Source organism: Numenius arquata, chromosome 3, assembly GCF_964106895.1.
Source record: "Numenius arquata chromosome 3, bNumArq3.hap1.1, whole genome shotgun sequence".
NCBI lineage: Eukaryota > Metazoa > Chordata > Aves > Charadriiformes > Scolopacidae > Numenius > Numenius arquata.
In genome coordinates, this window is record NC_133578.1 from 48,649,911 (window position 1) to 48,674,631 (window position 24,721).

Genomic DNA, 24,721 nt, shown 5'->3' on the forward strand with positions numbered 1-24,721 from the left:
GACACATGGAGGAGTCTTCCTTCCTGCAGATATTTAGGAGAATGACATAAGAAAGAAAAAACCCCTGTAGAAAATGCAAAGGTACTGTACTGGACAGTGAGAGGAGCGTAGTATGTGACGAAGGATGTGTGTGCACGGCAGAAATAATTAGTGCCTGGACCTTCACTGCGATGCCCCGTCTCTACTCTTCTCCTTTCCTCTCTTCAGGATTGCAGTTTCACGTGGAAGCCTCCTTCTGGTAATTTTATGTGCTCCTCTACAGAGCTCCTAATGTATCCGAAATCTTTTCACTAATCCTGCAAAATCAAATACAAATAATCCCATAAGCAGATAGGGTACAAAAGCTAGTGTGTTTTTTTGAGGTTAAGCTAAAATTTAAAAATCACTGTAGCCTGGATGTAGTGTAGACATTGTGACCAGTATTTGCAGCTGGTATAAATTGGTAGGATGTCTCCGTTAAATCAATCTGGTTTGATGCTCATAACTTGTTCATAGCATATGGAACAGGGTTTGCTTCCTTTCAGTGATAAGTTGTGGGAAATAACGCTGATTCGTTCTATCCTGGGAAGACTATTTCAGTCTTATTGCAGAATGACTAATGGTGCTTTGAAAATGTTGAGGTAATGTATGTGTGTGCTGTATGTGGAAGGTGGGGGGAAATGTGATGCACGTGAAACCTGAGCAGAGAAACAATAAACTTGGAAACCGTCTTTTCAGTGAAAGCTATTTAGCTCTAGAGCTTCTCCTTTGCATTTTGAGAGGATTTAAAAGAATGCATTATTCATAGCGAAAGAATAGTTAGAAAGCCAGTTGTTTCTGATGAAAGATGGTGGGCACAAGTTTGCATATTTTTTAAGCCATTTTATGTTACACACTACTGCAGAAAAATGTCTTGTGCCTTGAATAGTGTATTGATTATAATCAATCAGACATTTGACATAGACTAAGGTAGGACCTACTTAGCAAAAACTGCATTGATAAAGAGAGTGTATTAATGGATCCTAGATTTTTGGCATTAATTAGGCCTGCTGAGGTCTTAAATGTTAAAGGATGCTCTATAAATGTGCCACCATTCAATAACCCAATTTCTCGATTGATTATTAGAGATACAATAGAAGATGTTATTATGTTAGGTCTTGAGAAGGATTAAATAACGGAAGGGTTCAAGTGATACAATCATCATATGTTCAGCTGTCAAAACACCATTTTTCCAATTGTTCTGCTTTAGACCAAAAATTGCAATTTGGTTTGGGAAGTATGCTTTGGAGCCAGTATGGCTGAGAGAGGTAAAGGATCATGCCATGCAATTTTAACTGTAGGATTAGATCTTTTGATAAAGAGAAAAATATTCATAAGTTGAAAAAGTCATTATTATAACACTTTTTTTCCTCTTCTGTGTTTTAGAACTAATATTATTTTTTTTCCATTGGTATGTGTAATGAGCCATAGTTAATATATGCTACTTAGCTTAATCTCTCTGAAACTCAGCTTTTCAGTATGAAAGAAAGAGGGCAGGAGGAGAATGAATACATACAAGGGATAAAACCTGAAAATATATGCGTGGCACCTGAGCTTCAGCTGTCGCCTCGTGGATAAAGTGAGAGATGGGACAGGAGGTAGGATTTGGTTTTGCTGTTGACCTTGTGGGGTGAGCGTATCACGTAGTCTTTCTGAGCCTCTTTGTTCTTGTTAGTCAAATTATTTTGCTAGTTGGAACCGCATACTTTCTTATCTATGTAAAGTATCATAATGAAACTGCAATTATAAAAGAGGAGCTGTGCAGCAAGAAATGGTGTTAAGACAAGTTTCTTACGCTTTATTAGGGAATGCCCACACTGCCGGCAGCCCTGTCCAGACTGACAAATGGGGGTCTTTGAGTGATACTGTAACATCCCAGAAAACAATCAAAGGACAAAATTTGAAATTTTTATGAGGGTACTTTGCAGAAGCTTTGTGAAAAGGAAAATGTAATGGCTAAGCGTTTTCATCCCAAGTTTTATTCAGCTCCATTCAAATGCGCTCTTGGGGCCAGTGGATGCTGCGGTTAGTTAAGGACCTAAGAGTTTGGAGAGCCGAAACAGAGGTATCTGCTGGCCTGCTTCTCACTCTTGTAATTCCTTAGATTAGCAGCTGCTTTGATTAGTGCCAATGGCTCCCAAAAAGGATTTTTAGGCAGGAATCGTCAAAGTATGTGGCTTTCTGGTTGTAATTTTTCAGGGTCCTGGCATGTACCGTTGGGTAGAGGAGTAAGATAAGGTTACAAGCTGTAGCTGCTGTTAATTCTCCCATACTGGTGGGATTGTTAAATGTCTTAAAAGGCAGCTTTTCCTTACCTCTCTTCAATGCTAGAAAAAGGCAAGTTTGTTGCCAGAATGTGGCTGTAGTTGGTCTTCTCTGAATATTTCTGAGATTGTAATATCAGCATGTTAAAGTGAAAGAATCTGCCCCCGTGAGTTGATTCAGAAATAAATGGTGTGCCAAATACAGTTGTGTATTAAAAGTAAAAAACTGCTGAATAATAATGTAAGTATGGGATTACTAAAACCTATGGGTGACAGAAATGTAGTATAAACATTCCCTATTGTTCTCTTAATTTTTAATGAAATAGTGCACAAGAGGTCCTGGTCATGTGGTTCCAGCGGTTACTGCTTAGTTGCCTGGCAATGAAGAGACACCCGGCAGAGGAATCAGAGATTTGCATTTGGTGATTTTATCTGTGAGAGTTTCTGTAAACAGTGCCTTTAAAACTGATTTGCTGGAACTTTCAATCAATCTAAAACTTGAATGCAAAGCCCATTCATGTTTCCTAAATACCGTTAGTTTTCACTATGGACAGAGCTAAGTTTGCAACTCATTCTACATCTATTGACTCTCCAGGTCATTCTGATGTTTTTGAACTGTGCCTTCTTCCTTGGTTTTTTCCAATCATTGAAATGGGAATAAAACACTCAGCCATCAAAATTATTGTTGATGATTCGTAAATTGAGTTTCGCTCTGTGAGATTTCAAAGCTAATATTTAAGCAGATGTGTTTTCAGCCACTATAGGTACGTCGAAAAAGTAGCCCCCAATGCTAGTAAACCTATTTTCTGTTCTAGATGTTGTGCTCACCAAAGGTCACTCCAACCAGTAAAAAGAGAGAATGTGTGTCTGGAAGGTGTGGAATAACTGTATTTACCGCTCACTCTCTCCTTTTTAGCAAAGTCGCTAGCAATATTCTCTACTTTAGCATTGGTGAAGGGAAGAGAGAAGTAAGAAATATTTTCTTCTGGAGTAACACATTAACCAGTTGAGACTTGGAGCTGAGTGGTTTAAATGAATAGGCGGTGGTCTCTGCGAGGGTGTTATTCTCTTGTATATAGGTAATGGCTTTTTATTGTTGTGTTAGAATGTGACAGAAGAGAGGCTTTGAAATGAATCAGAGGTAGATTCTGCTCTTGCTGGACCTGTGTCTGAAATCACCTCTGGTCTGCCAAAAAAGGAAAAGCTGCTCTCCCTGTGAAATGATGGATGGATTTGTCTGGGTAGGAAAAGACACAGTGACAGGCAACCAAAATTTTCCTGCGTACATATTTAATCAAAAATACTAAACAATGCGCCTTGTTTTGTAACTGGAAATATTTTGTTATGGGATGATGATTCATCATTGATCTTTGCTCTCTGCCGATGGAACAGTCTCTTGGGAGGAAAATATAATCTGTATCTGTCTTATTTGTTTGACAAGCCAAAAAAACCCACTCAAAAAACAAGAAACAGACTTCTGCTTTTGTTTCAGTGATTTCATGTACATTTTCTAACTTTTTATTTGCAGAAGCTGTTTGTAAATCTAGTCTAGAAAAATGCTGTTTTTATAAGCTTCAGGAGCATGTTTCATTTGGAGTGAATGAATTATTCCTTGCCAACAGACAGCTGTAAGTACATAAAATGCCCAAGCTTTTTTGAGGCTTGGCTCAAATGCCAGCACAAAATCAATGATAAAAATCAATGCCTTATATGTGCAGTACTTTACTTAATCATTTTAAAAAATTATTTCAGTGAGACATAGAGGGCCAGATCCAGAGCAAATTGTCAGAAATAGTTTAGCTTCTATAGAGTTCTACTGATTTACTCCTGTGCTAGATCTGGCCCACTGCAGAAACTAAATTTAATATAATTGTATTTTTTAATGTATTTATTTATTAGTACTGAACATCATTGCGTTTTCCACAGCCACAAAAGTGGATTATGTTCAGGGCAAATTCTTTACATACACAGAGTGTGTAGTTGTGTCTGACATGCAACAAAATTACACTTGACATTTATAAGCTCAGCATTGAGTTTTCCATTTCATTTTATGTAATTTATAAAACAAGTTCATTTCTAAAGTTACACCACTGATTACAACTTCTAATTTGCATGAATGATTAGGACACCCTTTGTGAATTGGGGATTATAAATAAAAATTGCAGCAAGTATGATCGTTCAGAAAAATACTCTCTACGTTGATTTGATATAGAATGTTCAGATTTAATAATGTAGGATAAACCAATTGATAATCATGCTTCAAACATTTTGTAAGTGTGTCTTAGGAAAGTATAGAACCACTCTCAGACATCACTACGGCTCTCTGCTGTTGAAACACTGGCAATAAATAGGTGACATTGTTTAGAAATTGTTTCTTAAACCTAATTCCTTATGTTTTATGCTTACCCGTGCATTCTGTTGCAGTGCTGGGATTATTAGGTGATGCAAATGCTGCGGGTCACAGTGCTGGGTGTGGAATTAACTGTGGAGTAAATTCTCTGGTGTAGGTGAGGAATCTGACTCTCAGAAATAGTAACTAGGATACCATTGGTTTCACTCGCAGCTGATAGTGCTCGTTATCTCTAAAAAATCAGGAGAGTACTCAAGTGGAAATTAAAATATGTTATATTTTAAAACTGCTCAGATTAATATTATTTGTGAATGCGCTTTCTCAGTTCCTGACACCATGCATTTGAAACTCTTTACTTAATACTTCATCAAGGTAATTGTCCTCATTTAATATCAGTCATTCCAATCCTCATCAAAAATATCCATTAAGCTCAGTAATAATTTTCAGCCAAGTAAAAAAAAATGCAGACTGCATCTTGTATGACTTATTTGCAGAACATCCCTTTCTAAGGTAAGTAACCTGACTATTGTCATCTCTTTAATTGTTAGACTGTTTTCTCTGCTTAATAACTAATACTTCCTTTAATTTGCTTCTATCTGTGACACCTCATTTATTATACATTGCTATAGCCTGTATTTAATACCTAGACCTATTATTGTACAGAATATATTAATTAGGTCATACAGCAGTTTATACCACTGGGTGAGGAAGATGAAGCAAGGTAATTTATCCTGCATAAAAAAGAGATAAGAATCATGGCCAGCTGCTGTTTGTGCACAAGCAGCTCACGTGGGTTTCCGTACTTGAAATATGAAGTTGTCCTGTGGTGGGTTTTGTCACACTCTTGAGATAGATTTTTGTAAGTAGTATAAGGAAAATTGTGTCTATTCTTCAGTGTGCAAAGCTGATTGATTACATACTGAGACTAATGCCCAGATCAGACATTACATGTCAAGGCATAGACTTGGATGGGTTTTTTCAGGTCTCTTCTATTTCGCTTTCATGATTCTGTAATTAAATTGAAGTAATGAATAATACAATGCATTTTCATGTTTGTGACAGATTGCAGGCAGCCCCTGTTAAAATTCAACAGTATATGACCATGTTTGTATTTTATCTGTTATATATTTGTCTATTCTGTTTATTTTTCTCTTCTGTCCTTTTAGAATTGCACTCTTTTGTAAAAGGTTGGAAATGCAGAATGTTAACAATGTTAGTTGTTTTAGCAACAGTGCCATCCAATATTACACTCAGGAACCTAAGCCAATATTAATTAAATTTTACCATCAAGAAGATAAGTATTTTTCAGCAAGGAAAAATTACTTTGTGATTAAAAGAGCTGAAAACACATTGTCCCGAAGTTCAGCGTTCATGGCAATGTGTAATTCAGTTATGCCTTTGAACACCATTGCAGTGTTACAAACTAAATTAATATATATATATCACGAGCAGGCATTTTGTTGTTAATTATATTTACAGCTTGGAGTGTGTAGTTTTCTGTTCCACTTGAAATAACGGAACTTGGTTCACTCATGATATACTTGGATACATTGAAGTTTATTTACGGTTATCTCACAAAGGATGTCCTGCGACTGGAAAACACTCTGTTAAAAATGGAAATTATACAGGGACCTTTGGATGCTGGGGAAGTCATGTAATATGCAGTCATGAGAAAGCATTTTACTTTGTACCTGGCATTCATTCACGACGATGGTGTGTGACATTATTTGTGTAAAAGGGCGTACCGTTATCTTTGCACTCCTTAAAGTGGTTCTCTGTGCCGGAGGGCTGCTCAAAAATTCCTTCCGCTGCCAGTAGCCAAGGAGTTATTACCACATTCAGAGACTGCCGGGAAGGCTGAGTCCTGTCCTATTTCCCCTGGCCATTCTCTGCACTAGTTGTGAGGGAGGGAAATTATGCGGCCCTGGCTCCAGCAGCTTGGCATCACTGCGGGATGTCTCCGTGCTGTGCTCATCACCCCTGCGTCCTGCTTTCTGCCATTAGCACGCTGTGAAGCAACTGCAGTGCTCCGAAGCCTGTCTGTTGGATGTAGGTGAATGTTTATTCACAGTTGTAAAATAAGCCTTGTAGAGACAAGTGTTAAACCAGAGAGAGAGGGGGAAATCCGCATTCCAGGGTAGTTAAAGGCAAGGTTTCCATTAACATCCGAGAGCCCATGATTTTGTCTTGGCTGCATTGCAATGATCTTCCTGCCTGAAGCTGCTTCTCTTCTACACGGATTTATACTGGGGTCAGCCTACGTAGAGACAGATCTATTGGCCGAATTTCTTTTGCTTATGCAAAACCAAAGTAAGCAAGATCTGTAAAAGATTCCTGCAAGCAGAAGTTCTGGAAATGGCATCGTATCTCAAGAAGAACTGCTACAGTTCTCTCAACATGTGGCTTTGTAAAGAGGGAACATTTCCCACATTAGCTGCACAGAGCTAACTGTCATTCCCTTTAATGCTGCAAAAACTTACATTGTCTTGCTCAGATCTGTGTTTTCTGAAGCACAGCAATCTTATCATAGTCCTTTAATAACTGCTGCAATAATATAATGTCGCGTTTCAGTAGTTAAGGAAGACTTGAGTCTCAAGTCTTAGTCAAGTGAAACTCCCTTTACCTTTAAATAGTGTCCTGGATTGAGAGACACAGGACTAACTTTTCTTCTAATGCTCGGGAAAATTGCACTTTTAGAAGACTCTAGTGTCTGAATTTGTGAAAATATTTACTTTATAGCCAGCCAGGCTCTGTGGGATTCAAGGTCTCGGTGTTTTCGAGCCTTGCCAGGGGCGAGGAAGAGCAAGGCCTGGGCATTTGACCCAGGCTGGCCAACAGGATTATTTTGTACCATGAACGTCACATCCAATATAAATTAGAAAAGTTTGCTGCGTAGCTCTCTCTCTCCCTGATGGCGGCGGGTCCAGACAACTCCTTGCCCCGGTGCCGGAGCCCTGAGGCCTTCCCTTCCTCCTGAAGCCATTGCGCTCCCAGTGTCCGCCATTTGCTGTCCCTGCTGGGAGTGCACAGCTTCTGCTGAGAGAATGGGCTGAGTATAATTCCTGTATATCTTATATCAGTATCGGGATTAATACTGGTTCTTTAGTATTATTGTTAATTATTTAGTCTTAGTCTATTAAATCTATTTATATTTCAACCCTCGTGTTTCTTTGTGTTCCCCGATTTCCCTTTCTGGGTGGGGAGGGGTCATCGGGTGATAGAATAATTGTCTAACGACGATAGATTGTTATGGGTTCTCTCAAACCATAACAAATAGAGATTTGACTGATGAATGAAATAACCTGTATTTGTTGAAACTGCTCTTCGAGAGGGGATAGGGCGCACTGCACAGTGGCCTTTTTGCCATAAAGTCAGCCATATGAAGGCAAAGTAAGGTGACAGATTGAATGGCACCACCAACCCCATTACTACTGTTGTTTTTCTGGGTCAGAATACAAGTCCAGTAAAGGCAACAACTGCTTTCACAGCATATGAGATTCCAGTAGTTTTGCTGTAATCCCTGCTTTAATAGAGACAATGGCAGGTCTTTTTCCTTCTCACAAGCAGGTGAGAAGTCCATGTTTACTGAGGCTGGGTGCAAAAGTGATCATTGTCTCCAAGGAAGCGTGCAGGAGTCAAGTAAATTTGCCAAATATGGTCAAATTAGAGCTGTCACGTCTGTGAGTGAACAGATGGAAATTGTGAACGAAGACCATAGCCTTCAAATGCCATTGGGGAAAAAAAAAAAAAAAAATCAGGTAGAAACAGAAAGTCCATTTAGGAGAAGCAGCAGCATGATAGCCCTTGGCATCGTGTTTGTTAAAACTGGAGAACTGACCAGACAACTATTTCAGGTGGATCTTGTACATATGTAAGTGACTCAGGAAAACTCATTTTCTCAGTAAAAGTGTTTTCTGACTAAGAAAGAATTGCCAGTATTTTTTCATAAGTGACTAAGCTATGGTCTGGGAAAGCAATCCATGCCAGTAGCAGAACATTCCTGTATATCATATTTCATTTTAATATTAATTAAAATTGTTAATAGTAACTGACACATAATTCCTTTTCTTCTTCTGAATTTTCTGATGCAATTTCTTGCTGTGGGACTGAGCTTAAGTTTTTAACTGAGTTCACAAGGTATTGGATACCTCCGGTTCTGTACACACTCACTTTGAAACATTTAAAACTGTATTTTCATCTAGGTGTTTTCATTGCAATCAAATCAAGATTAATATCCAGAAATGAAGATTGCCCAAATTAATGAATATTTTTAGATATTAAAATTGGTGTGGAAGGTAATATATATGTCAAGTACAGTTATGCATTGGAAATAGTTAGAAAGAAAAACATGGGGCTTAATAAAAAGAATTGTAAAGAGAGTGAGGAATTTTCAAATGAGCAGATGACAGCAGTGTCAAATTGGGAAATGTGCTGCAGGGAGTTTACAGCTGGAACTTTTATGGAAGTGGTCTGGAGGTAATTTTTTTGTTTAATAATTTCACTACTGATATTGGGAGTGTGCTGGTGAAATTTGCTCATGTCAGGCAGCATGGCATCAGTAATACAGAGAAGGAGTGGGATATCTTATAGGAGAAGATGAATAGCCTTTAGGATTGGGGTAGTAGAAATGCAGTTAAATATTAAGTGAAGGTCACTTAATAACATCAGTTTTCAGCAATAAGATCCCTTCCAGTCCTGTATAATTTTGCTCTAATTAATTTTGGATAGTCCCTATTTTATGTGGACTCTGGTTGATTTTTAACTATTTTGAAAATCACACCCCTTAGGCACACGTTTTTTAGCACAAATGGAAAATGGTGAAATTATTTTTTTCAATAAAAATCACTTCTAAACCGAATTACTTTAAACATGAAAAAAGTAACGCTCACTGAATTGTAAAACCCCGAAAGCAAAAATATATAATGAAAGCTGAAAAATATTTCAGCTTTTATAACACCAGCAGCCAACCTAAAAAGAGTTGTATCTTCCAAAACAGATGCTGTCTTGTGATGGAAGATAGGTTGGCCTGTGAGCCTGAATAAACCTTGTCTCTAATTAGTATGCAAATCTCACCTGCTCCAGGGTTTTTCCTCTTTCAAAAAATATTATCTATTTAGTATTTCTGTGTTTTCTGGTGAATAATCTCACCTAGGAGGTTTCTTTTTCATCCAATTTTCTTCATACCTGTAATTTTCAGAGCATGCTGTACTGTTTTAGGTCAGTATTTTCTTCAAAGAACAAAGATGAGAAATGTTAGCATTTCAGAAATTAAAAAAATCCTGAAAACAAATGCAGACAATTAATTATAAAAAAAAATTTTACTTAATCCTATTGAGTAAAATTCTATATTGCAACATATGCTTATTATATATTTAATTCATCTTGTAAGCCTTTGACTTTGATTAGCAGAATATTTAATACCAGAATGTAAATAAAATATATAAGTGCCTTTAAAGTCCAGTATTATACCATTAAAAATAGTGATGCTTTCAAGAGAAGCAGGATGACATTTTAGTCAATGTCATTCACAGAATCTGTGTCGGTGTGTTACGAAGTATAGAAGTTTTCTAAATTTCTGTAAAATTCTGAAAAAAAAATTAGCTTACTCAAACCTGAGTCCTCCTTCCCCTCCCTTTTTGCTGATACGATTCCCTGTGTGTCAGCATGGAGCACAAATGACGACTCTAAACAGCTGGACCTGATTCAGGATGTGGACCTCTTGAGGGATATAGTCACATCATCCAACTTCAGACAACTCCTTTTGGGACTCTGATTACCTTTTGAAAGAAGGAGCCCTTTTTGTGCTGTCAAGATAGGAAAGTTAGTCTCCTAAGCTCAAATGGTCAAAACCTTCACAACCTGACTCCCCTTCGCTGTGCAAGTAACCCTCTGGGGCTGAATGCGTGTGCACATACACACTCACGTGCACACACACTCATGATCATGACCTGTGATGGCAATTCCTGCACGTTTAGAGGTTTCTCCAAATGCAGTGTATGAACAAGACTGTACATTACGCCTTAGACTCTTTGGTGGCCTTGAAATAATGAAAAAGGAACTCACAGAATCACAGAATCTTCATGGTTGAAAGGGACCTTTGAGATCATCGAGTCCAACCACAAAAAAAAAACAAAAATGAAAAAAAACCCACCACCACCAACAACAAAAAAAAAACCAAACAAAAAAACACCAAACAGACACAAACCAACAATCTCGGGCACTAGAGCATGCCCTGAAGTGCCATGTCTACACGTTTCTCAAATAACTCCAGGGATGGCGACTCCACCACCTCCTTGGGCAGGTTGTTCTAGTGCCTGACCACTCTCTCAGGAAAGTAATTCTTCCTGATATCTAATCTAAACCTCCCCTGCCGCAACTTCAGACCATTTCCTCTGCTCCTGTCATTATTCCCTTGGGAGAAGAGGCCAACAGCCACCTCTCTACACCCTCCTTTCAGGGAGTTGTAGAGGGCAATGAGGTCCCCCCTCAGCCTCCTCTTCTCCAAACTAAACGTATTTTATTTTCCAGTTGTGTGCAGGGTGCATCCTTGGACACATCACTTAGATGCAGATCCTGAAAGGTTTTCAAGGCTCCAATTAGTTCCAAAGGCATCTTTAAAGGTTTGGGCTTTAATCTTGCTAGCCTTTGATTTCCTTAGCTGTAAGATGAAAATGTTACTATGAACATATCTCTGCAGCCCCTTGGAGGCTCTTGGATGAAAGGTCCTGTAAATGTGTAAACCGTTATTATTTTCTTGTTGGCCACTAAAAGGAATTTTGCATGGAATGTAAGCATTTGGAACTATAGGGGCTTGCGATGTTTATCAGAATCAAGAAATTTGCCCTACATATTTATCTAACTATTATGAAACAGAAGCGCCAAACGTAAATAATGCATGAAAATATTTAAAATACATTTTCCCTAGGTTTTTTTATCATTATTATCTGTTTGGATGGGCAGCACTGTTGAAGCTCTGTTGAGAAACTGTCTCAGTCTCCCAGGAATGATGCTTCTTGGCAAAAGTTAACTATAGGAAATTGGTTTACCTGATTCACTTGATTCTAGTTCACCACTCAGGGATGGAACCAGCAATCTTGTTCGCTAAAGACAATTCACAGAAGTATGTTACAGGTGCCAAACTATAAAATTACCTGGGAAGAAGAAGAGTAATAGGTCAAAGAGAAGCTATAAGCCCAAATAGTCAAGAAAGAGAAGGCTCTGCATCACCATTTGCAGAATAATCACTGTGATTTTGATTTAGAGTATAAAAATGTACAAAAATTGGTGGAAGCTTTGCGTTTAGCGACACATACATGTGAAGGAATCAGTCTGTGCTCTTCACTGGTGGCCAAATAGATGGCAGGTCCCATGCAGCTGTAATACACTGGCCGGAGGAATGGCAGTGGGGGACCGTGTCTGGAGCACTGTGCACTACCCTGGGGGCTCCTGCTGCTGACCGGTTGCACAAGTCCCCGCTGTGGAAGAGATTTATTTTTTCCATCTCACTATCTTGCTTGCAACAGGTTAGCCCTGTGCAGCCGGTTTACATGGCCATTTTCCTGCTGTGCTCACCAGAAGACCAAGTCAAATTTAAACTGGAAAGAGCCTGTAGGTAGCTAGTTCATCGAGTCTTGTTTTAAATACTCGGGTCTCTGTCCTCATTTCAAAGCATTTCTTAGGCACATTCAAGAGCTCTTCAGAGATAACCTGGCTTTTCTAAGTTTGAATTTCAGATAAGCTTAGATAAAGATTCTTGTCCAACAAATGCCAAAACTGAGGTGAATCCCACCTGCCCCAGAAGCAGTGCACAACATTGGGCTCAGCATTGAGACTGCAAAAAGTCGTGCTGCTAGTAAGCGTTATTATATTCACATAACAAATAGAAAACTTCTCAACTGTTCTCTGCCACAAATAATAATGAATTAAAGGTACATATATATAAAAAGATATAGGGAAGTACTTGTGTCAGAGATGAGTAATCTTCAGATCAATTAGACATTGTGTTTATGTCAGTGGAAGGAACTTCCTGGAGTCTGGACTCAAATGATAAAGATTTAATCTAAAACTCTTGTTATGATAAAGAGGATAACAAATATTATACACATTATTTGTAGAAGTATGGTAGTATAAATAGCTGCTATACTTCAGCTGAGCTGTCTAAAAATGCTTTACAAAGTGAAAAGTTATCACTGGGGATGAAACTCAGACCTTTCATATGAGGCAGTGTTAGTCATATGTTGTTTAGTGGATACACTGAAAATTATGTGAGAATTATGGACTAAATACGATCTTTAGAGGGAGAAGGACCTCATTTAGTAAAGCAGGAAAATGGCCTCAGCTGTGCTGAAAGAGGTGGAAACACCAGATTCAACTCTGAGTGTACAAAATAACTTAAGCCTCCAGGTTCACAAGATAGTCTTTTAAAATATTCATTTTAACGTAGGACTTTAGAATGATTTATGGGAAAATGAAAATATTTTAAATAAAATATCTGCTGATACCTGTTAAAAAAGAAAGTAGAGATTTTTTTTTCACAGTTAAGATTAATTTAGGATCTGGCCAATAAGGAAAGCACCCCAAACCTCAACATTTTTGTGATGTTTTGAACAGTTTGGTGCTTTTCATCTGTATGTTTCCTTTTTTAGTTCTGTATTCGTGTTTGTCAAATTATTTGCATTATGGTGGGCTTTTATACAAAAAAGGCTTGTTTATAAGTTCAGGTTAGTTCAGTGTGGGTTTAAGGAAATCTGAAGGACACCATCCTTCCACCAATGTGGAAGACCACGTTTCTACAGACCATCTAGGAATAATTTGCAGTAATGCAGTAAAATTCCTCTTTTGTAATTAAGGGCTAAAGAAAAAAAAAAAAAAGCTGAAGTAAATTTACTCCTGACTTCAATGCCGAGAAAGCAATATTCAAAAGAATGAAATAAATGACCTTTTCAGCTCATTATTATAAATATATCTTTGGACCTAACACTATTGGTTATAATTCTCACTCAGCTGATTAGTGTTACTATATTACCTTCAAAACATGACTGACTAACAGAAGTGAGATTCTTTGTAGTCTGCTTCTTCCATTCCATTCCAGACATGGTGTTTCCTATTGCTCTCCAAAGGGTTAAGCACAGAAGGAATGATAAAGTGGCCACGCATCCTGGGAGATTTCTGTTTCTTTCCCTTTCCCTCTCGCACAGATGGATTGAGAGAGCAAGCTGCTCGTGAGGCCGGTTTCTCAGGCAGACATGAAACCAGAGCAGATGCTAGCAGACCAGCCAGTGATGCATATACTTAACTTTTTTTTTTTTCCTTTCTGTTAAATACATTTGTTATCCTGAAACAAGTCTTTGTCCTCAGGTGGCAATTAATATATTTTATTTAGAAAGCTGAGCCATCATCAGCTTTAAAGATGCACAGTAGGTAGGGTGAGTTTAACCCATACACTGTACCTCATTAATTTTAAACTTCATTACTTTTCTATAGCCAGAAAAAATAAAGTGAAAACTGCTTTTAAAATGGAAATTTCAGAATTTTCCAGTGATTTTTGTGGAAGAATAAAGTGAAAATAAGAATTTAATAAAATGCTTATAGGGAGTGCTTATTAGACTTACTTCTATTCAGGAAGAAATCAAAGCTAAATAAAATATTTGATGCAAAGGGAATGAGAAAAAGTAGTGTGACTTGTTACTTAAAAACAGACTTCAGTTCACTTAATAAAACCCAGAATGAACTGTTTGCTGTCAAAGAAGGTCTATGCACCTCCTTTGAAAATGGCATTGAAAAATTGTCACTTGGGCAAACTTTCAAAGCACAACATCCTGTCTGCGGTAGCATGCACCTGTATCCCATTTGCTCCTACCAAAGACAAAAGGAGGCCTGAATATGACACAAAACTCATTTCCATCGGCTAAAGACGGTGTAATGCAAAGAAGAGGTGACGATGCAGAAGCAATTTCATCCAAAGGATACCACAGTCGCTGCTCTAAAGAAAACATTCTCCAAACACCTTGCAAGCCTTATCATTTCCAAGTTTGTGTTTGGGAAATGCTGTCTTGAATATAAAAATTTAAGAATTTGCAAACAAACTCTGTTTAAAAAGTCGACTTTAAAGTGTTTTCCCTGGGTACTTCTTGTTTTGAATGAACCATCAAAAGAGCTAACACACATTTTTAGCTTCATCCCTTTCTTTTTCACTCTAGCCAAGTTCATCTGTATGCCACAGAATTGTCCAACAAAGAAGCATCACTTTCAAATACTCACAAGGGAAGGAAATGATGTTTTCCTTGTGTGGGCCTCTTTTTGGTTTTGTTTTGGGTTTTTTTGATGTTTTGCTTTCGTGTACAGCTATAATCTCTCCTGCTTTGTAGGGTGTGTGTAATAAATGGGGTTTGAAATTCCTTAAACGCTTTAGCTTCGCTTCAGCTATTAATCTCAGCAGCCATTTATTGGTTTGTATGCTACAAAGCAATGGAGATTATCCTTTAATTAATTCCATTGAGGGGTTCAGCTGCCACCATCAACCACAATATGGTTTCATAAATTAATCTTGTAGGGGAAATATAATGCAATTTATTATAACATTTATATTAAAATGCAAATAATAATACCAGAAATCCTGCATAACAAAAGGATATATATGTATATATGTGTATCTCCCAAATCCAGTAATTAAAAGAAAAATTGCATATTTCTTGTTCATATTTTCATTTTATTTAACTGTTTTAAGTATATTTCAGAGTCCGACAGAAAAAAAAAAAAGATAATGTTTTCTGGACTCCTACATAGGTAGCTAACTTAAAAATTAAGAAGTGACATCTTACATCTATATGTATGAAAAATATGTCATTGATCTTTAGAGCTCTGCTTGAGATTTTTCTCATTAATTTGTGTGTACTATTGTAGCTTAATCAGTTATAAGAATGCATATTTGTACACGTGAACGTTTTTATGTAATGAGCGCTTGAGGAGAACATCAAACACTGCCTAAAGTATTGCCAAAATGTTTTGATCTTGGGAAGCTGAAATTCCTTGTCGTGGGCACCTTTTCTGTAGCAGGGGACTGATTATGTGAAAAAATACGTTAACTAGGGTGTTTTCTCTAGCACGACACTGAGCTGAGCTTAAGTTGAAAAAGACAACAGCTATGGCCTGGTTCAAAACTCGTTTGTGTGCTAGGAGTGTTGGTGTAAGCAGAACAAGTCTGACTGCCAGGACAACGCTGTGCAAATTTACCGTCTTTGATGGCGTTAAGATTTCCATTATACCTAACAGAGGCAGCAGAAACAAGTAGGGAGGTAAGATGGTTCTTCTATGTTCCCCTGCACTAAAGTCGGAAGCTGGGCAGACCTCGGGAATTCCAGAGCAGTTCAAACTGGCAAAATAAGGTATTGTTATCAGTGGGGCTCCTTTCCTGAGTACTGCTGCCAGTAGGATTTCTTGCAGATTGGCAACCTTATCTGTGCTAAGAAATTAACCAGAGTGCATGTTCTCCCGAAAAACCTTCATATAGCGTTATTAATTAAGTTAATTAATTAAGTGGAATCCTCAAGACAATCTACAGCAATAGCTTTATTAAACCCCTGAGCATGGTAAGATATTGCAAAGCCTCTTTGTGGATTTGAGGTAAATCCTAACGTTTCACTGATCTGGGCAAAGAAACGCAGACCTTAAAATGGAAAAGTTTTCTATACTAATTATAACTTTTTTGGTTATACAAACCAGAAGTGCTGAGTTATTTTTCATCTTAATAGACAGACATTTCTGTGATTAACTAATTAATAATTTGAGGGATGGTTCCAGTGTATAAGTTGTTGTCTGGCAGTGCAGGTCCAGTTTATTGATTAAGTTTTACAAGGGCAGGAGCAGAGCTCTGTGTTTGCTGAAGTATTATTGAATGTGCTGCTTTGAGAATTTGCAGTGTATAACAACAGAAATTATAACTACTCAGTGTCACATAGAAGATGATGGAAAACACTGTGTGGCTTAGAAGCGTAAATCATCACCCAGGGTTGGTGTAAAAGCAGACTCACACCAGCTATCCAGGCTCTGATGTGATAGTGATGGGCAGACATATTTGTGTTGTGAAGAATGTTGCACAATGGCAGCAAATTCATGTTCTCAGTGCAAGCAGCCCTGGGAAAGCAAGTGTTCCTAGTTCCTAGCTAGCGAACAACAGAGACAAGGTGCTGCCAGGACATACTGTTGAAATGCAATCCACCCAGCAAGAACTACCTCTCAGGTCTGTGCAGGAACTGATGCTACAGTCCATGGGCTGCAGTCACCATCCAGGCTGAATGTGTTCACTTAGCATGAGGTTGTTCCCAGGAGTATATCCATGGTTCCGCTCCTTCCTCTGGTGGTTGGTATAATTCACCCCAGAAAACTAGCGTGTACAGTGGAAACGTACCCACCAGGACCTGTTTAGTACTTGTAGATGAAACAACCATCTTAATTTCTTAATAGACAAAATCTGTGTGTTTACAAATGGGTCTTATTTGTTTATTTTTTTTATTATTATTATTTCTTCCAGTTTTCCTGTGTCATTGGTTCCTCTTAGATCACCCAGTTTATGCAAAGCAGCAAGAATCTGCAATATATATTGTAGAAAAATGGTAACAACTACTTCAGAAACTGAAAACTACTCTAGAAGCATCAACTTTGTGATCGTATTTCCATACTTTCTGTTTTATAATTTGCAATAGCAGTTAACATTTTTTGACTCAGGTTGTTTATATTTTTTCAGTTACTATAATATGGTGATAGGTTGAACTGGAAAAGACTGAATCTTCTGATAAATCTGACTTTCATCAGATTTCTATTGATCCTTTAATGCTAATATGTGGAGCAGGTCAGAGGTGTTGCAAGATTATTTTTTACCTTCATGACCGATAATAGCTGTGAAGTCATAATACCACATACATATATTTATATTTATATGTAGTTTACCATCTGCACTGACTAATAGTATTAATTCATCTGATGACTGGATGAAAAGCAAAACCAGTTTGTTGAATAAAAAAACTAGCATGGTTCAAAGCCTCCTCAATATAATTGTCCAAGAAGAGACACCGTACACCCAATTTATTAATAGTAGGCTTATAGTGTATTTAATTATTTAATAGAAAACTTTGACACTTTAATTATATTGTATAGTAAGACTCCAGTGAACCTGAGTTTTCTGAATTCTAGCCAATAAAAATGATTTAATATTTGCTTGTCTTATTTTTATCTGTAGAAATTAGTACATCTGAACAAAAGGATAACCTTTTGAAAACAAAAGTTAATGCCTTACAGGTTCATATCTTTTCCCATGATGGACCCTTTAGTAACTTGTTATCATTCTCATGTTATAATATTGAATGACTAATCAAATGAAAAAGCAGGTTCCTTCATGCAAATCCCCATACATCAATAATGATCTACTTAAATATTTAAAACAAGGTATAAGTCATGGATAAGGCCATGAAATAGCTTTCCAATACTTATTAAGTTTTAATTTAGGAGCTTAAAAGGAAAATAAACTTTTTTTCTTTTTTTGAGAACTGCTCAGCGAAAAATTATGATAACTAGGAACGTACTTACTGTTTGTATATCCTTTTAGTAGGCTCTTCACATTCAGTGGTGGTAGGGTGCGTGTTCCATTTTGGCTATGGGTCTCTTTGCCTGCCTTGTTCTCTTTACATCTGTCTTGGACTAGCTCTCTAATAGCTGGTGGCACAGAGCTACCAGAAAGTGTCACTCATGTGACTGTTCTCCCACCATTAAGCATGGGAACACTGGAAACGAGCCAGGAGTGTCACTCACCACATGATACCTGGCCTTTTACATTGCTTTGGCTGCATTGACTCATTGAAGCACTTGGAACTGCATGCAATGGCTTCTCCCTCTTCATCGAGTGCATATGAGCAGCAGCATTGGGAATCTGGGTTGAGACACCAGAACAATTAATCTAACCCACCACATAACTGGAAAAGGGAATTTGTGCCCTTGCACAGAAGGCAATAGTGTTACATGGTGTTTTTCTGAATATGAAGTTAACAAAAAAAGAAACCTTGAAAGTCAGAGAGGTAGAGTTAGGGTGAACCCCAAGATACAAAACACTAACCTTCGTCCCTGAGATGGGGATTAGGCAAACAGAGTGGGCAGGTTGATGGTTGGAGTCGATGATCTTAAAGGTCCCTTCCAATGTGGACAATTCTATGATTCCAGTATTCTATGATTTTGGTATGAAGAAATGAGGAAACGTGCCACAGCTGCATATGGCATGAGGCACTAGGAGCAGAGTTAAGGTTGATCATCAACTCTATCATTTGTGTTTTTCAAAAGTTTTGGTTTGACTGATGTTTTAAATGTGTATAATTTTCCACTAATCAGTGTAAAGTCACATTCATGAGCAATCATTTATGAAATTATATTTATCAGTTAAGATTGCAGTTGAGGCATGCCTGTGATTAGCTAAAGGCAAAGATGTTATGTGATTCTTAAATGCTTTTTCCCTTTCTTAAATCATCGTCCAACAAAGTGTTTGAACAACAGTCTATGACAGACCAGAAAGAAAAATCACAGAAATTAATCTTAAGTGTTAAGACATGGTGTTTACTACCAGGCTAAGATGGGTGCATCTCCTTCTTATGCTTCTTTGTGACATCCTTTGACTGTCCTGTCACTATTTCCCCTTCATCTTCTCTCATTCTCATCCAGTTAGACAATTATGCCTTAAGAACCCAGCAGCAAGTAAAAGGTCTTCTCCTTATTCTTTCATTCTTTTTGCCTCATCTTGCACCACAGGCAACAGATACAGCACGTTAACTCATTTCCCTTTTTAAATTTTTCTCTGCTCCCCTCCAAAAAAAGCAAAATTCTCAGTAAAAGTACATGCTGTGGTGTAACTATAGAAGTTTAAAAAAATTAAGAAATGTTTTCATATTATCAGAGTTTGGCTTGAACTTTATGCCTGTGGAAAATATAGGTGAATGTATGGATAATAAGGTCATTCGGAAAAAATATTAAGAGAGTTTGGATATCAAAGATGACTACAAGCTGAGAACCTTTACTCTATGAAGTACCTTTTGAAGCATACCAAATTAAAGGACAACCCAAGTAAACATGGACTTCAGAGTATAGAATTGCCTAGCTTTAAGCCCAGAAGAGAACGCTGAAGTCTTTTTTTAATACTGTACTAGTCAAGAATTGCTTTTTAGATAAGCCTTGGATTGGGGTGAAGTAAATTCTTCCTGTAAGTGGAGAATTTTTCTTCAGAAGGCAATAAGTTGTAAGTTTTGATATCAGTCCTCTTACCATACCCACCTCTAGAGTTTATGATACAAGATGGAGAGTTTTCTCTTTTTGTCTCAAAGCGGGGTCATTTACCTGGGGTGCAGATGCCAACATACACACAGAGTAGAGGTATTATCTATTTATTTCATTTCTGCAGAGAATGGTGCTAGGTGGTAATCCACAAAGCCAGCACACTGGCCTACAGAATCCTAGGAATATTTATACAGTTCAAACCACAGAAATACACACCCTTAATTATAATTGTTGGTTAGTACCTTATCTTAACAATTTCTATTGGTTAGTGCAGACTCTCGCTTTCATTTAAAGTTACAATGTCTTTTAATTGGTGTGCACATGCTCCAGTACCATGGCGGGGGGGTAGTCCAATTCGGTCTCCAATTGAGTTGGTGGTCACGATCTCCTACTGCCACCTTTACCTTTCCCCCAGTTACTGTAAATTTTTGTTGACTACATGCCTTATCCAGTAGCTGTCCGGTTTTCAGCCGGTTTCGGCACCTCCTGTTGTGGGATGTTCCTTATTATCAGCCTTCTGTTCTTCTTCAAGGGTATACTCATTAGCAAGGCATTTATTGTTTATCACAAGTGTCTGGTTTCACCGGGCTTTGTGACCTTTTTACACCTTTTATTCTTAACCAGCGAGAGATTCTACCTTCTAAAATATATTTTACCCTTTTAAAAGTGTGTTCTACATTCTTAAAGTACATGACTGAGCAGGGCATGTGCAGCCCTGCAGGCAAAAGGTGGGGATGGAGAGCAGCCTGACCAGCCCTGAAAGCATGACATGCTTTATCTCTAGGATATCTTACCTTTGTAATGCAATGGGAATGGTGTCTGTGTTGGATCAAGTGACAAAGTCCTGGTGCACGACAACATTCAGGAGAGATGTTTTTTCATTGCACTTTTTCTGGCCTAAAAGCCAATATACAAAATGTAATCAATAAAAGGGATGATTAATTAGGCCTGACGGGAGCATCATAAGGAAGGCCTGAATGCAACACAGTTGTACACAGGACTGATTGCCAGCATTACATCTGGGGACGAAGTATTTCCTCCCCTCTCCTCCAATATCTAATCGTCCATGAAATGGGAAAGGGTCCTCATAGAAAAGGAAAGCAGATTTAGAAATGGTGAGAATGTCTGAAAAAAATAGACTGTTCCAGGGATTTTTAATAATGATTTCTCTTGACTATCACACTCTCTTAGTTAAAATAGAAGAAAATTTCTACCTGCAAACAGCAGATTCAGTAGCTCTCTAGAGGTTTAATCTTTCACAGATAGCAAGAAATCTGAGCCAAGTAAAAACCCAGAGCTAAGCAAAATATAAGTTTCTGATGGAATGGTGTTGTTCTGTTTTGTGAACTATGCCATTTATCTTTATTTCTTTGTAGGTGATGCTTTCTGTGAATAATTCTGAACTGGGCCATGATATGAGTAAAAGCAGATGCAGGAAGTCTCTATGATATAAATAATGATTCTGCTTGACAAAGTACTTTTGACATTTTAAGAAGGATACTGTTGAGCAATTTGCTCTGGTTTGTTGCTCTCCCATGAAAGAGCTAATTTAGGCCAGTTAAAAGGCAGCTTTCTCATTGGCTCTGAAAAAAATTAGTACTTCGTATGCAGTCCATATCCACAGCTCCCTTGGGAGCTGGCTTTGTTGACCAAACGTTAGCCATCTCCTTTTCTGGCATGGCAAAGTCCTGGTGGATTTTTTTTGTCTAGCACCTATGTCTCCTCCTGTAAAAACAAACTCTAAATCCACTTGTGCAGAGTTAATAAGCCAGAGCTATAAAAATCTGCATGTCAACGACTGGTAATGATAGTGGTGATTACATTTTTTCTTGCTCTTGAGTTTATCTGCCATGTTTTAGGAGGTTGCTACAGGATGAAAACAAAAAACAGACAAACAAAAATGCCAGCTGATCTAAGGAGGAAACTAAGGAAGTTTAGGCATCAACTTTTTCAGCTAAGATGCTAAATGGGAACTTGTCGACTGGGGCAGTAGAGAGTGAGCTGACGATGTGAGCCACATTCCAGCATCCCTGGGAGGGTTCCCAAGGCCATCACTGAGATTAGCTTTGCAAACCTCATGCCTGTGAATTCACTTTTGGTCCTCCAGTTTTCCCACACACAATCCTCAGGGCTCAGCAGCGTGGAGTCCTATTGGTAAAATATTGGAGGGCCCAGCGCATCGCCAGCCACTAGTGTTTCATCCAGGTACAGTGCATTCACAGCCATACTTGAGACCACACATTAAGAGTTATCTAAGATATGGAGAAATAATTAACCCTTTCTCCATCAACCACCCGTATTCTCAAAGAGGAAGAATCAAGAGAAGGGCCTGATATCTCTACTGTACGCAGGAATAGGGAAAATACAGTATATAGAATTCAGCAGGTCCGCACGTAGAGCTTTTAGCTGATAGAAATTATAGCTGTCAATAGCAGTCAGCCTCCCAAATACTGTATTTTGTCATTCATCCTCCTCTCCTCTTTAAATAAACCTTTTCTATTAACAAATAATCTATTTTTTTGTTTTGGTTCGAATGGTATATTTCCCTTGATTTAGTTCAAAAAACACTAATTCTGTCCTCTGCCAATATATCTATAAAACTTAGACTGCTTGCCGTCCTTCATTCTTATATGCTGATCATCAGGTTTCATTGATGCTTTGTTAATAAACTGCATTCATGCTCTCTTAGCATCCAGTCTTGGTATCTAATAAGGTCACAGACCTTATATAATAAAGAGACTGTTAGCTGAGGTGATTATTTTGAAAGATTTTGCCTCACTGATTTTGCAGTTAAGGTATCCTAAAGCCTATCCATTAAAATGGGCTTTTTTACTTCCATTATTAATGCAGCTTAGTGCCATATCTTTACTATTTTGTGGGTGAGAAAATAAAGTGGGGTGTGGTATTTACATGTATCCTTGCCATTTCAGATATACGCCTGAAAAAAAAGGGATGTCTTTGTGGGTGTTGTGAAAAAAGGCTGTGCAAACTGATGGAAAGGAATCTATTTGGTTTTTGTTTTCATGATTTCTGTAAATCTCATATCCCTAGATTGAGCTGCATCTTTGGTCGATACCGGATATTCTATTGTCATTTATGATGCTAATTTACAAAAATGAAAATTGTTTCAGGTCTGAAGCCATCTTTCTGTAATACATATATGTATTTGAATAGAACTTTGTTTAGTTTTCTTCAGCCACAAATTTTTATAGGGCTTTTATTTTCCTTTAAGGATTTTCAGTTAATGTGTTATATAAACTCTGCCATACACTAAAAATACTGACGCTTCCAATTCATTTACAAAAAAGTGCACGGGTTACAAGTGGCTCTCAACATATCTGCTGTTTGGGAAACAGCAAACAGAGGATAAATTTTGGCTAATCTGTGGTCAGCTCTTGACTGTTGGATTTCTCCCAGAAGAGTTCGCTATGATTTAACATGCCTGTGATACAGATGCATGCCATTTAATATCTAACAGTGCTAACAACTCACATAGGTTTCAGTTATTAAGATCTCAGTTAAAGGATGCTTGATTTTAATCAAGTGGCTGATCATACATAGTGGAATTTAGTTTAGATTTGTTGTGAGGAAACACCTTTTTTTTTTCCTCTCAATTTATTTGATAAAAATATCCCAAGATGTTAATATTGTATAATTGTATAATAATTGTATTTGTCAATGTGAGTGGAGATGGGGCAATACACTATAAATCACAAGTTTCAGTGGACTGTGAATAATGACATTCCAACTAAAGATGCGCAAGGAAAATGGTGGGTAAGGCAAAGCATCTGTAAGTGAACTCATTTGCCTTTGCTCTTGAGAATTTTCAGTACAGTCTTTGTTTCAGCTAAATGGGGCTTTATTATTTTAATTAGCTTAATGTCTTTGGCAGGGAACTGCTTTTGGAACAATACAGAAATAGGATGGGGTTATAATATAAGGCAATAGCACCTCAGCATCACTGAATTAGCCCATCAGTAGAAATAATTGCTGATGTTAGGTATGCCTGACAGAAAGCTTGCAGCAGCACTGCTATGTTAGTTATCAGCCTAGATCTATATTCATTACATCTCTAACATGACAAATAATTACTTTAGCAAAAGAAAAGGCTGGATTGTTTGGTTTTTTTTTTTTAAATCACTTATAAGCAAAGGAAGTATCAAGCAGGATAATTGCAAGAAAGATTTAAAATGAACATAAAAAGATTGTGGCGAGATGCTATCGTTTTACTGGTAATGCTTTACTTAAAAATGGGGAATAATTTTATTCTTTGTGATCTACTTGGATTAAAGAACTTTTTCTCTAATATATTAGACATATTACCTCTAATTATTAGCCTCATCTAGATACAGATTTTCTGCTTTGGGTCTTTCCAAGAAGCTCGTGGAGAGCCGTTTTGCACCTCAAATAAATCTATTCTTTCCTATAGTGCAGTGGTCAAGGGTTTATCACATGATGGAGCAGACTGTCTAAAATAGTCTCCTCTGTGTATTGACTGGAGCAATGGCTCTTCATTGGCCTATATGCAGACCTACAAAGAAAACCATGTAATTGTTCCTGGGAAGGCGAGCAGAGCCCATGGCAAGGCAGAGAGGTGGATGCTTTGTTTCGCTCGGGATGAGGAGCTGGTGCTGGGCTGCAGTTGCTCGCAACCCACGGTTTTCTGCTTGGATGCAGACGGGAGCAAATGACTGATGTGGTCTTCTGTAAGGCTTACATTGGTCTTCTACATGGGGAGGAGTAAGAAAAATAGTAGATATATTGCACTGTTAGGAAATAA